Here is a 15,072-nt window from a genome sequence, read left to right as displayed (position 1 = left end):
AAAAAGTACCTACAGGGAATGTGTCTCTCACCAAAAACAAGTGAAATGTATTTGCTCCAGTTCCAGTGTTGGAAAAATCAGATTTGCTGAATGGAAAAAAAGGGAAAAAAAACTACTGACCTGATGTAATCACGACAAAAGATAGTATATCTTAGTTTTTCCAAACCCCCTTTATGTACTTCTTTCTTCCTTTGTCTTCCCTTTTTTGTTTACCTGGCAAAAATGAGGAATCAATGCCCATTACCCTTGTCCATTTAGATGGTGAATCTGTGCCTCTGTATCTACATTTCAACAGTTCCAGGAGTATTTTTTTTTTTTACTTCAAAAAAATGAGATACTCAGAGACAGTTTGCAGTAAAAGAAAAGCAACACAAAATTCTTAAGACATTTTAAAATGATATCTTTATATAGGTCATTGATAGAGTAATAAAGAAGCATAGAAACAGAAAGAAAAATGATGCTAAAAATTATTTCAAATTATATATATGTATATAATTTGAAAAGACTCAAAATTGCATATGGATAGAGATGTATGAGCTATGCCCAAAGGTGGCTACTAGCCCTAACTGCATACCAAAAATACTTGACACCTGTGAAAACAATTAAAATATATTTTTTAAAGCTTTTAGAAAGCTTTCTTTTAGGTATTTACCTGCTAGTAATGCACACATGTATTCTCCAAAAAAAAATATGCAAGTGTTCTTCACAACATTATTTTAAAACTGGAAATAAACCAAAGGCCCATCCACAGTAGAAAGGATGAACTGCAGGAGCATGTGATGCAGTACCTCGAAGCAGGGAGGCGATCCAGCCACAACTATCTACAAGGACATGGAGGATCTCAGAACCAATAGCTGGTGGAAGAAGTCAGCAATCCCATCTGGGCCCATACACATGAAATGTAAGAACAAACAAAACTAATCTATGGCATTAAGAGTCAGGACAGTCATTACTAGAAGGATGTGAAAAGCTTCTGGGGGCTTTTCATGTTCAGATTCTTGATATGGGGGCTGGTGGTAGGGGTATGCCCAGCCTGTAAAAATTTGCTGAGCTATACATTTATAATGTGTATTATTTGTACTTCAATACAAGTGTGATTTTAAAAAATATATTTATGCACTCTCTATCCACTTTCACAGATGAGTCAAAAGAGTAAGTCTCTAAATGAGTCCATGAAATGCTACTTGACACATATGCCTACTTCATAAGGATGGGTGCTAGAAAGAAAATGACTAATGGTGATGCATAGGTAATAGATATTCTGAGAGTGAATAATGGTGCACAGCTCTTAGGTATGAACTGTGAATACAATAAGCATTTGAGCCAATTTAGAAAACCAGACCCTACTGGATCAGGGGTAATGGTTTCCCTAAATACACCAAAACATGTGGTACCTTCTGTCATAAAGTTAATAATCTAGACAAGAAAATCACTGCTTGAAGCTCATTTTTACTGATTTTCTCCTGGAAGCCTTAGTATCATAGAGTCCTCTACTAGAGGTTTTGTTTGGTTTTTTAAATTGAGTGCTGCCGATGTAGCTCAGTGATAGAGCACTTACCTAGTATGCTGCAGGCTCTGGGTTCCATTCTCAGCACAAGTAAAAAAATAACTTCAATAATCTTCAAATAATCCTCCAAAAGGAAAATCATTTCAGTATACAACCTCCCAATCTCCGCCCCCCCATCTCCCATGTATTCAATTTATGACTGCCATACCAGAACCACCTACTAGGAGACATTTTTTATGTCCTTTTCCCAGATTCCAGTAACATACCAGTTTATCATCTGTGTTATTCCAGAACAATCACTGAAATGGATTCTACTATAAACAAAAGGCAGAGGTGAATGTCACTTTCTTTGTTATCCCCTTCTCCCCCACTAAAATTCCACTTGTAGTCCTCTAAAATGGAGCATTAAGAGAATTTATGTGCCTGAATCCCAAGGTATGTCAACTTTTTAAAAATCTGATAACCAGTCTTAAAATATTTAGGAGCACCAGGAAAGTCCCCATTGAAAAATGTGACACTGGTGATCTCTGGAATTCTATCACTTTTTTTCTTGGTAAAACGTAATTCCCCTTTTTTTCCTGAAAACTCAAATAATAACACTAACACATAAAAGTGGATCTTTTCATTGGATCCCTCTCCTCACCAGAAGCTTCTAGACTAGTCCCAGACATATGGGTGTACTATAGGAGAAAAAGAACATTTCCTGGATATCTTTAATGTGGTGGAAATCATGTCAAATGGTTTAAATGTATCATTCATTTACCAAATATTTATTGGATACCTACTATATAGCATATATTGTTGTAGGCACTAAATATGGGGAAGGGAAATAGGATAGTGGCACAATAAAAATACAAATAAACAAGGAAACTAATAGATAATAAGTACAGTATTGAGAATTGTAAGGTGAAAACTGAAGTCTGAATGATGAAGAATCAGCCATAGAAAGATGGAGAAGGAAGAGAGACCATCCAAAGAGAACAGACAGTTATAAAAGACCAAAAGGAGCTTGATGTGCTGGCAGAATCTAAAGAAGGAGCACAGTGGGCCACAAACAGAGATTAACAGTGGGGTCCAGGCCATGGCAGAACACTGTAATCCAGTAAGAGAATGACATGATCCTTTAGTGGTCTAAAAAGATATTCTAGCTGCCATGTGGATTAGATTGTAGGAAGTCACTGCAGTCATCCAAGAAAGAGATGATAGTGGGCTGACATATGTGGAAAAGTGTCAGTAGAGAGAAGTGGAAACATTTGGTACATACTTTGGAAGTTAAATTGCCAAGATTTGTTGATGGCTTGTATGTGAGGTGTGGAACTTGGTAGGTCTGGGGGTTGAACAACTGAGTGGATGGTGGTATCAGACTGAGATGGGTCTCATAGAGAGAGGATCAGATTTTACATGAGGGTGACAGAGAACTGAGATTTTACTTTGGAAACATTAAATTTGATATGCCTGTTGGATATCTATGCAAATTATTGAATCCTGGTTGGTAAGAAAGGTCATGCCTAGAGGTACTTAAGTGGCACCCCTTTCTCTACAGAAAAGTTTTTACTGGGCTTCTCCAGAAATCTTCACCATGGCTAATTTTAGGACTGTCAGCAAAAGAGTCTCTGCAAAAGAGTTCAATGTAGATAAACTTCCTATTTTAGTGTTGCCCTGTTTTACTTGGCCACTGGCCAGGAAGATACCAGAACTCCAGGTGCTAGACACCCCCTTACTAGTTTTTCACAAACATATACAGTATAGTAGTTTGTAGAAATGTACAAACAAGGCCTCTGGCCTTGAGCTGGGCTTCACAGAGACGTCTACATTTTTAAGATAAGTTACAATTGGGCTCTATGGTAACAGCTGGCAGGGGGAGGAAAGAAAGGGGAGAAGAAACTCTCCCCTTCTCAGGTGTTGTCCTTGAAGGGTTAACTTGCCCAAAACAGTGAAAGAAAAAGCTGCTTTTAGGTGAACTTCTGCAGACTGTGAACTTCTGAGCCCCTCCCCTTACATGCTAGGTATAAAACTCTGAAACTCCCTGAACTCGGGGTTCAGGGGATTAATTGATTACAGCAAAAGCTGTGCCCTCTGAACCTGGCTGTAGCCAAATAAAACTGTTTTCTGCTGTCTTCGGTGCCTTGCCTCGCTTGTCCCTACAAAGTACTTGGTATCTAGATGAAATGTAAAGCCATAAGGACTAAATGGGGTCATTTCAGGAGAAAGTATAAGACAGTGTAATATAATGAAGGCCAGAAGAAGAAATGTTCAAAGGAAAGAATGACTACTTGTATTAAATGCTGCTGCCAAGTCAAGTATGATAAGTCAGGTAAGTAAGAACTGTATTTGGCAATGTGAAATTCACTAAGGACTGACAAGAGCCTCAGGACAGCACCTGATTAGATTGGACAAGGGAAGAATGTGGAGCAATAAAGTATGAGCATCCTTTGAAGAAGTTCCTCTGGGGGGGGGGGTGACCAGAAATGGAGGGAGGGATAGTGAAGGGGGATTTGGACTTAATGGTGATATTAGAGCATGATTGTAAACCGATCAGAATGATCCAGAAAAGAGAGGGAGGAATTCATTAAAGCAGGAGAGAAGGAAACATCGTTTTTACATAGTTTTTGTTATTGTTGCTTGTTTGTTTTTTTACAGTACTAAATGGAACCTATGCTAGGCAAACGCTATGCCACTGAACTTCACACCTGGCCCTGAGAGAAGGAAATAGAATAAAAAACTAAGTCCTTTACAGTTCGGCAAACACACCAGTTAAGTATGACAATAAGTTACAAACGATTACAAAAACATAGGTATTTATGAGTTCATATCAATAATAAATAGATGAACACATAAATAAATGGGGCAAAAGGAATGGCATTTGCTGAAACCCGACTGGTAAATGTGGATGGAATACTAGAATTGAAAAATCATTATTTTCAACCATCATATTAAAGATTGGATCAGGCAAAAATCATCACTGGATGCTAAATCTACAGAAAAAAATATTCGGAGGAGCAGAATATTTAGTCTTCCCAAAGGCTGCTGATTTGGAAGAAAAAAAAAAAAAAACAGTAACCACCCAGTGGAGAAATCAGAAAACCCTTTAACCACGTGATCAAAAATTAATATTACCAATGAGGAGGAGATGGACATCATGGGCCTCTAAGATATGATGCCCTAAGAAGGACACATCATCACCTATGCAGTACTATGGCCCAAAATGCATAACATAAGTCTAATCATAAGAAACATGAGATAAATCAAAAGTGAAGAATATCCTATTAAAAAAAAGAAAAGGAGGGGGTAGACTGTATTCATCCCAAATATTAATGTCCTAAAAGACAAAGAAAGGCTGTGGAAATGTTCCAAACTAAAAAAGACTAAGAGGCATGATAACTAATTGCAGAAATAACTCTAAACCGGATCCTATACTAAAAGGAAAAAGTACTGTAAAGGATGTTATCTGGCCTATTGTCAAAATCGAAATAGAAATAGAAGATTAGATAACAGTATCTTATCAACATCAAATTTACAGAATTGATAAAAGTACCGTGGTAATGTAAGAGAATATTCTTATTGTTAGGAAACTCAAGTATTTGGGAGTAAAGGGCCATTAAGTATGTAATTTTTTTTTTTTAAAGAACTGATTTTATGTGGAGTATATATTCTTTTTTTTTTTTTTTAAAGAGAGAGTGAGAGAGAGAGGGGGACAGAGAGAGAGAATTTTAACATTTATTTATTTTTTCTTAGTTCTCGGCGGACACAACATCTTTGTTGGCATGTGGTGCTGCTGAGGATCGAACCCGGGCCGCACGCATGCTAGGCGAGCGCGCTACCGCTTGAGCCACATCCCCAGCCCCAAGTATGTAATTTATTGTCTAATAATTCAGAGAAAAAATAAGTGCATGAGCAAGAGTGCAAATAATAAAGCATATAGGGTAAAATGTTAACAATAGATGCATCCGGATAAAGAGTATATAGGTATTCTTTAAAAAAAAAAAAAAAAAAAACCTCAATACTGGGGAATGAACCCAGGGGTGCTACCACTGCACTACATCCCCAGCCTTTTTAGTTTATTATTTATTTATTTATTAGGGATTGAGCCCAGGGGTACTCTACCACTGAGCTACATACCAAGACTTTTGTTGTTGTTGTTGTTGTTTCTAATTTTTGAGACAGGGTCTTGGTAAGATGCTGAGGCTCGTCTTGAACTTGCAATCCTCCTGCCTTGATCTTCCAAGTAGCTAGGATCAAAGATGTGCACCACTGAGCCCAGCATTGTATAAGAGTACTGGGGGTTGAACTCAGGGGCACTCCACCACTGAGCCACATCCCAGCCCTATTTTGTGTTTTATTTAGAGACAGGGTTTCACTGAGTTGCTTAGCACTTCGCTTTTGCTGAGGCTGGCTTTGAACTTGCATTCTCCGGTCTCAGCCTCCTAAGTCGCTGGGATTACAGGCGTGCACCACTGCACCCAGCTAGGTATTCTTTATACTGTTTTCACTTTTACAAATAACGTGGAACATTTGTGAAGTTTAAATTTTTTTCAAAATAAAAAGTAAAAGTCGTTAAAAAAATTACGTGCTTGAGAAGACAAAGGAGATATCCAGAGCCTAGAAAAGATGGTCTTTGACACATCAGGGGCATCTCACTCACAGTTTCACAGCATCAATGGCTAGCACTGTGAGTCTTTGTACAAATGTGGGCATGTTGGACGGTGGGAATATGAGGAGGTTCCTGTTAATGAGCACCAGACAGCAGGTGATGTGTGAAGGAAATAAAGTATAAAATAGCGCCTTTGGGAAATGGAAAGGCAAATCTACTAGGCAAGCATAGTAGGATTGCTGGGCAATGTTGAAGGTCCACTGAGATTTATTAAAATCAAAAACTGGACCTAGAGATTGCTATTTATTTTTAGAACTCCCCCAGTGATTTTAACATGCAGCCAACCTTTCAGAACTATTGTGCATAAGGCAAGGATTCTCTAGCTCAGTACTACTGATGCTTGGGCATGATTATTCTTTGTTATGGGGCTGTCCCGTGTATTGTAGGGTGTTTAACAACATTCCTGGTCTCTACCCACTAGATGCCAGTAGCATCTCCACCCCTGCCAGTCATGACAACCAAAACCAGAAATGTCTCCAGACATTGCTATAAATCAAACTCTCTCTCTCTCTCTCTCTCTCTCTCTCTCTCTCTCTCTCTCACACACACACACACACACACACACACACATACACACACACACACACACACACATTGAGAACCACTATGATAAGAGAATAAAAGCTATAAATATTACACATTGATAAAGGTCAGGAATTGGGCACACTCCTTGCTATTGGGGTGGAGAACACATGCTCTGAAATTAGATGGTCTGTATTCAAAACCTGGATCCACTACTCACCTTTTGAATGACCTTAGACAAGGTACTTAACTTCTTTGTGCCTCAGTTTCCTCTTCTGTAAAGTTATAAAAATACCTGCTTCAAGATGTTAGGAGGATTGAATGAGTTAATATATGTGAAGCAGTAAAAGCAGTGCGTTTGCAGTAAATATTAACTATTAGCTACCATTATTATAATTATAGTCAGAAATGTAGTGGATACTAGATGAATGTCTATGGATTAATGAACTGTTGACATTAAAATAGACTCAAGGCTGAACCCAAAGAAATGTCCCCACTCAATGTGAACAGAAAGGCTCAAAGCATTGAATTTTTCTTAGAATTAGTGTCTGATTTCTTCTAGATTCTAAGCATGCTCATTCAGTTATTCAACACATATTTATTCAGCACTAACTATGTCCAGGTAGTGTGGAGATCCTGACAAAAAAAAAAAAAATGAGCAAAGTCCCTGACCTCTTGGGACTTTTATTCTAACAGGGAAAAAACAAATATGTGAAATTAGTAATAAAAATAGAATTTCAGGTAAGAGTGTTAACAAAAGTGGGATAAGAGAATGGACCTTTCCAGTGGTGGGCGGGGGGGTGCTCTTTTAGAACAAGGGTTAGAGAACATCCCAATGAAACCAGGGAACAAGTTATGTGACTGTGTGGCAGGCAAATGTTTGGCTTGGGTGAGGACCAGTGTGAAGAAGTATGAGAAGAAAATAAATAAAGGGGGCTACACTGGAGACCTGGGAATCCATCCTAAGTGTGGAAGGAGGTCATTTGAAAGTTTTCAACCATGGAGTTATAAGACTTCATTTACTTACTGGCTAGTTTGTAGGAACAAGAGTGGATGCTGGGAGGCTAGCTTAGAGGCTCAACAGTCATTCCAGAGAGAAATGTGAGTAGTGACAGTTATCTCTGGGTAATATAAACGAACTCACTTTGCATCATAACAGGATCTGATAGAAAGTGAACCTATCCTGTACACAATCCTGCAGTTTAGGGGCTTCAAAACTAAATGAATGGCTGAGGAGCTAAATGGGTTAGCTCAGTGGCAGAAAACTTGCCTAGTGTGTGAGGTCTTGAGTTCAATCCTCGGAACTACACACACACAAAAAAAAAAAAAAAAAAAGAAGAAGAAGAAGAAGCTAAATTAACATTCAGGTGTGGTGACGCATGCCTATAATACCAGCTACTCAAAAGGCTGAGGCAAGAGGATCAACCATCCTGGGCAACTTAGTGAGACCCCATCTCAAAATCAAAAATAAAAATAAAAGGGGCTGGGGGTGTGGCTCAGAGGTAGAGTGCTTACCTAGACTTGAGGCACTGGGTGCAATCGCTAGCACCATCAAAACAAACAAACAAACAAAACCGCTAAATGAACAGTTTTATAAAGCATGACTGTAGGTCATAAAATCAAATGAAAGGGAAAAGAGTGGTCAAATCAACTCAGAGAATTATGATCAAGAGGATCGTGATCATTTTAAAATAAAATGAACAGATGGGAAATGAAATATCAGTACACTCACATGGGGAAAATATGTAACACTGAGATTTTGTTGTAATTATATAAAGGTGTGTTTATACTAGGTTGAAATATAAAATGCACTTCTCACTGAGAATAGTGGGCAAGAGTTTGAAAAACACTATGAAATTACTCTGTTTATTTATACATGTATAGCTTATAACTATCCCTTTATTTTCTCCCCTCCCTACTGCCTCCAGCATCTTGCTAAGTGAGAACATTATGAAAATTCCCCAAATGTAGTCTCTTCATAATCTATCTAAATAAAACCATTGATTTAATCCTACACTAACTTCTCTAAAGAGATCAAAATATGAACCTTCAAAGTCAGGAAGATTGAGTAGATGTAAACCTGTTAAGCTTCTAAGCAAAATAAGAAATTTTTGAATTAAACTTTAGACTTTCAGCAAACTAAATATGAAAAAAAACCTCCTGAAAGAAAATTAGCTACCAGAATCCTACAGCATGCATAATACTTTACTTAATGGCAAAATGTTAAATAAGCATTCCCACCCAAATAATAAATTACTACTCAACATTATCCTAGAAGGAAGCCTAGCCACTAAGACAAGAAAATAAAATGAGGTAAAAATATTGGGGGGCTGTGGCTCAGAGGTGAGTGCTCGCCTAGCACGTGTGAGGCACTGGGTTCAATCCTCAGCACCAAATAAAAATGAAATAAAGCTACTGTGTCCACCTATAACTAAAGAATTAATAAAAAGAAAATCGGGGAAAGGGGATCCCTATATTGTTGCCATTCAAAGCCGATGATGACCTACTTATCTACTTTGAAAATGTGCAAACCTTAATTGAAAAAATATGAAATGAAAAAGTATAGTAAAATGGTTTAAATATAAATTAGATCTACCAAAAAAAACTAGATAGCCTTCCTACTTGATAATATAGTAATCAGAAGATGAAATGAGAAAAAGAATACAATTTCTAAAAGCAATAAATATTACATACAAAAAACAATTTTGGAATTCATCTAAAAGGATGCATAAGACCTACAACGTATACTAGCATAGGACAGACACACAGATCAATAGAACACAATAGAGAAATAAATAGAATCACACATATAAATTCAATTTTTGACAAAGGGGCCAAGGGGATATGATGAAGGAAAAGAAGAATTTTTCAACAAATAATGTTGAAACAACCAGATATCTATATTGGGAAAAAAGTGAACCTTGACCCTTGTTTCATACAAAAATAAGCTTGAAATGAAGTTAAAGACTTACATATAAATGATAAAACTATAAAATGTCTAGAAGAAAGCATAGGAGAGTATCTTGGTGAACTTGAGATAGACAAATACTTATTAGATTACTAAAAATGCTATCCCTAAAAGAAAAAACTTGATATCTTTAAGAGTTTATCAGAATTTAAAAACTCTGATGGCACATGCCTGTATTCCCAGCAACTCTGGAGGCCGAAGCAGGAGGATCACAAGTTCAAGGCCAGCCTCATCAACTTCATGAGACTTGGTCTCAAATACAAAAATATAAAAGAGGCTGGGGATGTAGTTCAGTGGTGGAGCATTCCTGAGTCCAATCCCCAGTACCTCCCCTGCCGCCAAATTAAAAACTTCTACTCTTCAAAGAAACATCATTAGGGAAATGAAAAGGCAGGCCACAGACTAAAGAAAGATCTTACATCCAGTTGCACAAAGAACTCATGATTCAATAATCAAACACATTGAAGAAAAAAAAATCAGACATTCACAAAAGAATATACACAAATGAACAAAAAGCACATGAAAATGTGTTCAACATCATTAGTCATCAGAGAAGAACCTCACAAAGCCACAGGAATGGCTAAAATAAAATAAACTGACAATACCAAGTGCCGATGAGGGAATACAAAACAGTACAACCAGGTCAGGCATGGTGGCGCATGCCTATAATCCCAGCGCCCTGAGAGGCGGATGCAGGAGTATGCCAAGTTCAAAGGCAGCCTCAGCAACTTAGTGAGACCCTAAGCAACTTATCAAGACCCTGTCTTAAAATATAAAAAATTAAAAATGAAAGAAAAAGAGCTGGGGATGTAGCTCAAGGGTTAAGCACCCCTAGGTTCAATCTCAAGTACCAAAAAAAAAAAAAAGGTACAACCAAGGGTTGGGCATGTAGCTCAATGGCAAAATATCTGATTAATATGTGTTGAGGCCCTGGGTTCAATCCCCAGAACCACCCAAAATCAAAAACAAACAATAAATCAAAAAACAAAACGGTACAACCAGTTTGGAAAAGTTGGGTAGTGTTTTTTTTTGTTTTTTTTTTTTTTGTTTTTTTTAAATAAAGTTAAACTTACCACAAAACATGACAATTTTGGGCTGGGGTTGTGGCTCAGTGGTAAAGCACTCACCTAGCAAGTGCGAGGCTCTGGGTTCAAACTCAGCACCACATAAAAATAAATAAATAAAATAAAGATATTTTTTAAAAAATGACAATTTTACTTTTAAGTATTGAGTAGAGTGAAATGGGAATTTATGCTGTATGCAAATGTTTATGTTGGCTTTACTCATTAATCATTGATAATGGATAATTGATAATTGCAAATGGATAAACTGTGGAATATTACCCAGAAATAAAAAAGAATGAATTAAGCTGGGTGCAGTGGCACATGCCTGTAATCCCAGTGGCTCAAGAAGCTGAGGCAGGAGGATTAAAAGTTCAAAGTCAGCTTCAGCAACTTAAGTGAGACCCTACCTCAAAATAAAAAATTAAAAAGGGCTGGGGTGTGGCCCAGTGTTTAAGCGCCCCTGGGTTCAATGCCTGGTACTCCCACCAAAAAAAAGAATGAATAATTGATCCACATAATAACATAGATGGATTTCAAATGTAATATGCTAGGTAAAAGAGGCCAGACTCAAAAGCCTACATAGTATATGAGTTTATTTATGGAACAGTCTGGAGAAGTCAAAAGCATACAGACAGAAAACATATCAGTGCTTTCCAGGGGCTGAGAGTGATAGGAGTAGTTGACTACAAAGACACTCAATAGGACATTTGCTGAAGTGATAGAATTCTTCTTTATCTTCATATGGTGGATATAACGTGATATGATGATAGTTACATGACTATATGTATTTCTAGAACTGTACATTAAAAAGAGCAAAGTGTGGACTGGGGTTGTAGCTCAGTGGTAGGGCACTTGCCTAGCACCTGTAAGGCACTGAGTTCGATCCGCAGCACCACATAAAAATAAATAAATAAAATAAAGTATTGTATCCATCTACAACTTAAAAAAAAAAAACAGTGACGTATAATAAACTATACTTCAGTTTTAAAAATGCAAAACAGACTCAGAATCTTTGAGGGAACTGATTTTATGATAATTTTTCCCAAATATTTCAACTTCCCCCCACCTCACACAATGCCCCCCCCAATAAAGTTCCACAGATTAAAGCCCTAGACATTTTACAACATTTAAAATGAACTTTTTTCCTCTCTATTGAGGTAGAGAAGGACTTTCTCAGTGAGGCATAAAAACCAGTTCCCAGATTTTTACTGAAGTCAGAATCTCTATTTTTGGAACTGTTAACATTACAGAAACACACCCCCCCTCCCCATTTTTTAATTTAATGGTGCTGGGCCCGATAGTGTATTTGAAAGTGACTTGGCACTCTCTAAAATGGAAAAAATGTATTTGCCAGTTTCATCTGACTAGTGAAAGCACCAAGAACATTTGTCGTGATGAACCTTCTCTGAGTCCCCAGAATGACCACATCGGCCATGGAAAATCAACTTCTATGCTGGCTCTCCCTAACACCTGAGCAAACTCACTTGGCCATTTCTGGAAGGCTGTTCGTGGTACCAAAAACATAGCGGCTTTCCTTTCCCTGCCAAACCCGCCAATGAAATTCCATTTCTCAGATTTTTTTCTCCTTCTGCTGAAGAAAATCATAGCCATAATTAGAGTTCCATTTTTTCTTTTCTTTTTTTCTAACATTTTTTCCCAGAAAAATACACACACCTGGAATCTGTGTTTTTTTGGCAAGAATTATTCACAGACAAAACAAGGATGCTGGCCCTGCATTTCTTCAGTGTTTTTTTTTTTTTCAGTAGTGAAATTTGCTTTATCCCCCTTTTAATGAAAGTCACCTTGCAAGGATGTGGGAAGGATAAAAGCAAAAGGGAATCTGATCTGGGCTGGCAGGGTGCTGAGGCCCTGTAAAACAATACCTCTGAATAGCTACAAAATTTGGCCACTTTTTGTATTCCAGCTTTGCATTTGACCTGTACAAGTGGCCAAACCAAGCAATGTCCAACTCATCTTGGATTTTGCCTAAGCAAAATTTTGACACACTAGATAACGCCTCCCCAAATCCTTCGGACATAACATACCTTGTCCGTTAATTTACAAATTATTTGGACATCAACCTTAATAGTATTGTATACTAACGTGAAACTCTTAATGCACTGTTAATTATTAATAAAGCAATAAATTCTGTCCTACCATGCATGACTGGGGCTACTCTCAGGAGTCCTTCTTATGATAGTCAAAGTTGAGAAAGATTAGAAAAACTGCAATATTTTGCTTAATAAAACTTTACTCGACATCACCCACCAGTTCCAAACCTGATTAAAGAAATGATCCTTTTCCCACTTATGATGATCATGAGACAAGATCCGACAAAGTTGTGGGGCCCAACGCAAAACAAAAATGCAAAATCCCTTGTTCAAAAATCATTCCGAATTTCAGCATTAAACCAAGTGTAGGTTGCACCTCCATGAAGCCAACTCTGCTGGTAGATAAAGTACGGGCTAGAAAGCTGTAAGAAGTAAAGCATTTTGCTATTACATGAATAGCAATAGTTTAATCGTTTTTAATGTGTGTGCTTGGGGATACAGATGAGTTGTAACGTCTTAGGACCTCATCTTCAGATCTCCCACTTTTCCTTAAATTTTCAACTTGTTGGACAAAAAGTAGGTCTATATAGTATTGCCACATAAAGTAGTCTGCCACATAAAGTGTAGTCCGTGGGCAGCAACAGTAGCAGCATCTGGGAACTTGTTAGAATTGCAGACTCTGGGGCCCCACCCCAGACCTACTGAATCAGAACTTCATTTTAACCAGATCCCCAAGGGATTCATGTGCACAGTACAGGCTAGAAGTGTCACTGTCGAGGCAGCCACGGAAAACCTGTCTCTGGTTTCATCAGGCTTTTGGGCAACCGGGCAGCGCTTTTTCTCTCTCTCTCACTTTGTATATAGTTCCGGAGCCTCAGAATTCAAGTCCCTGACAAAATGCGCTCGCGAATCCACTAGCCTCTTCCCCGATGCTCACCCGGTGGCTCTGAGCCGCTGCTCCATCCTGCCGGGCCCGGGGCCACCTGTTCTGGGCCCAGCCAGGTGGTGCTTCGCCCAGCAGTCCCGGGCTCCTCCGGCACCGCCGCACCCCACTGTCCCGCACGGTAAACCGATTCCCCGGGATGCGCGTCTCGCAGACCGCCGGGGCGAGTAAAGCTCGTGACTCCGTTTCCCAGAGAGGCGGGAAGGATTTGAATCCGTTTAAACGTTTGGAATACACGAGTCCCCCCTAAGAGAACGCGTCGCTGGAGCCCCCTTTCCCTCCGCGCGCAGTTTCCCACTGTGGGAGTGCCGGCCCCGGGGCTCTGCGCTTTGCCACTGCCTTTCAGGACGGCCCGGGCCGACGGCGGAGAGCCTCAGCCGGGCGGAGGGAGCGTTCGTCCCGTCGCCCTCCAGTCCACACGTTGCGACTGAGCCTCCCGTGCCTGTCGCCAGCTCTCGGGCCGGATCTTAGAAGCGCTAGGGGACAGACCCATCTCGGCGCCGCATGCTTACCTGTCGGTCCCAGCGACGGGCTGGCCGCTGGCGCCCTCGGGTCCTCCTTTTCCCCTTTCTCTTGGGCCTCGTCCCTCCTCCTCCCTCCCGCGGGCCGGGCACCGCCCCCGCCGCTCCCGGACCGCTCGCGCGCCCGCCTGCTCTCCAGCTGCCCAACGCGGCGTGGCGCGTCCGGCGCTCGGCGGCTGCAAGGCTGGGCGCCGAGGCTGGACGCGGAGGTGGGGAGCGGGCGGGGCGCAGTGAGGAGGGTGTGAGCGCGCCGCGTAGCCGGCCAGAGCCCTGCAGGGAGCTTGGGGCTGAAGAGGTGGGAGATAGCGGGGGCAACGAGTCCGGCTGTCCACCCCACGTTCGCCAGAGCCCCCGCGGCGCTTCTGGACTCCGCGAACCAATAGTCCCTGGATGCTGGGCGTCGAGCCCGGCGCGCTCCCCCTCGGGGTCCCCAACTTTCACGCCTAGTGGCTCACCTTTAGGGGTCGCTCTGGTACCCAAAGGCCTGTCCCGCTACTTCCAGCGCCGTGCGCTGTGATAAATGGGAGCCCCGAGGTCGCCCCTTTGCCAAGATATTCCTAAATGCAGAAACCAGACCCCTTAAGGTTTGGAGAGACCGATAAAAGAGAAACGTCCTGGGATTCAACTCGTGGTTTCCTGGTGAAGGATATAATTCACTGGGTACCTAGAAACTAGGATCCTCAGCGCTCTGCCTTCTGGGGACAGCTAGAGGGGTGAGGTGACAGTTTATAAAGTTGATGGTCCCTGGTCCCCTCTACCGTTTCCCCCTGTCATTATCTCCACCCTCTGCACTTTCATAGAATAAAAATTAGATCTGGAGAGCATCTTGTCAAAGTACCCTACTT

At 40.3% G+C, this 15,072-nt stretch overlaps 1 protein-coding gene across 11 annotated transcripts in view; it reads right to left on the bottom strand.

The window, feature by feature from the left end:
* Positions 1 to 14,379, bottom strand: part of Adgrg2 (adhesion G protein-coupled receptor G2) — a 113,370-nt gene extending 98,991 nt beyond the window's left edge. For 8 of the 11 annotated variants that reach the window (XM_078035062.1, XM_078035065.1, XM_040294119.2 and 5 more), the window contains exon 1: positions 14,219 to 14,375. The gene's annotated coding sequence lies outside the window, so the exon portion shown is untranslated. Of the gene's footprint in view, positions 1 to 14,218 lie in introns of all 11 variants that reach the window. The other 3 variants (XM_078035070.1, XM_078035064.1, XM_078035068.1) reach the window with 3 other exon arrangements.
* Between the last annotated feature and the right edge of the window lie 693 nt (positions 14,380 to 15,072).

Source organism: Ictidomys tridecemlineatus, chromosome X, assembly GCF_052094955.1.
Source record: "Ictidomys tridecemlineatus isolate mIctTri1 chromosome X, mIctTri1.hap1, whole genome shotgun sequence".
Lineage (NCBI taxonomy): Eukaryota > Metazoa > Chordata > Mammalia > Rodentia > Sciuridae > Ictidomys > Ictidomys tridecemlineatus.
The sequence above is the reverse complement of the archived record's forward strand: the minus strand, read 5'-3'. Positions and strand labels throughout refer to the sequence as shown.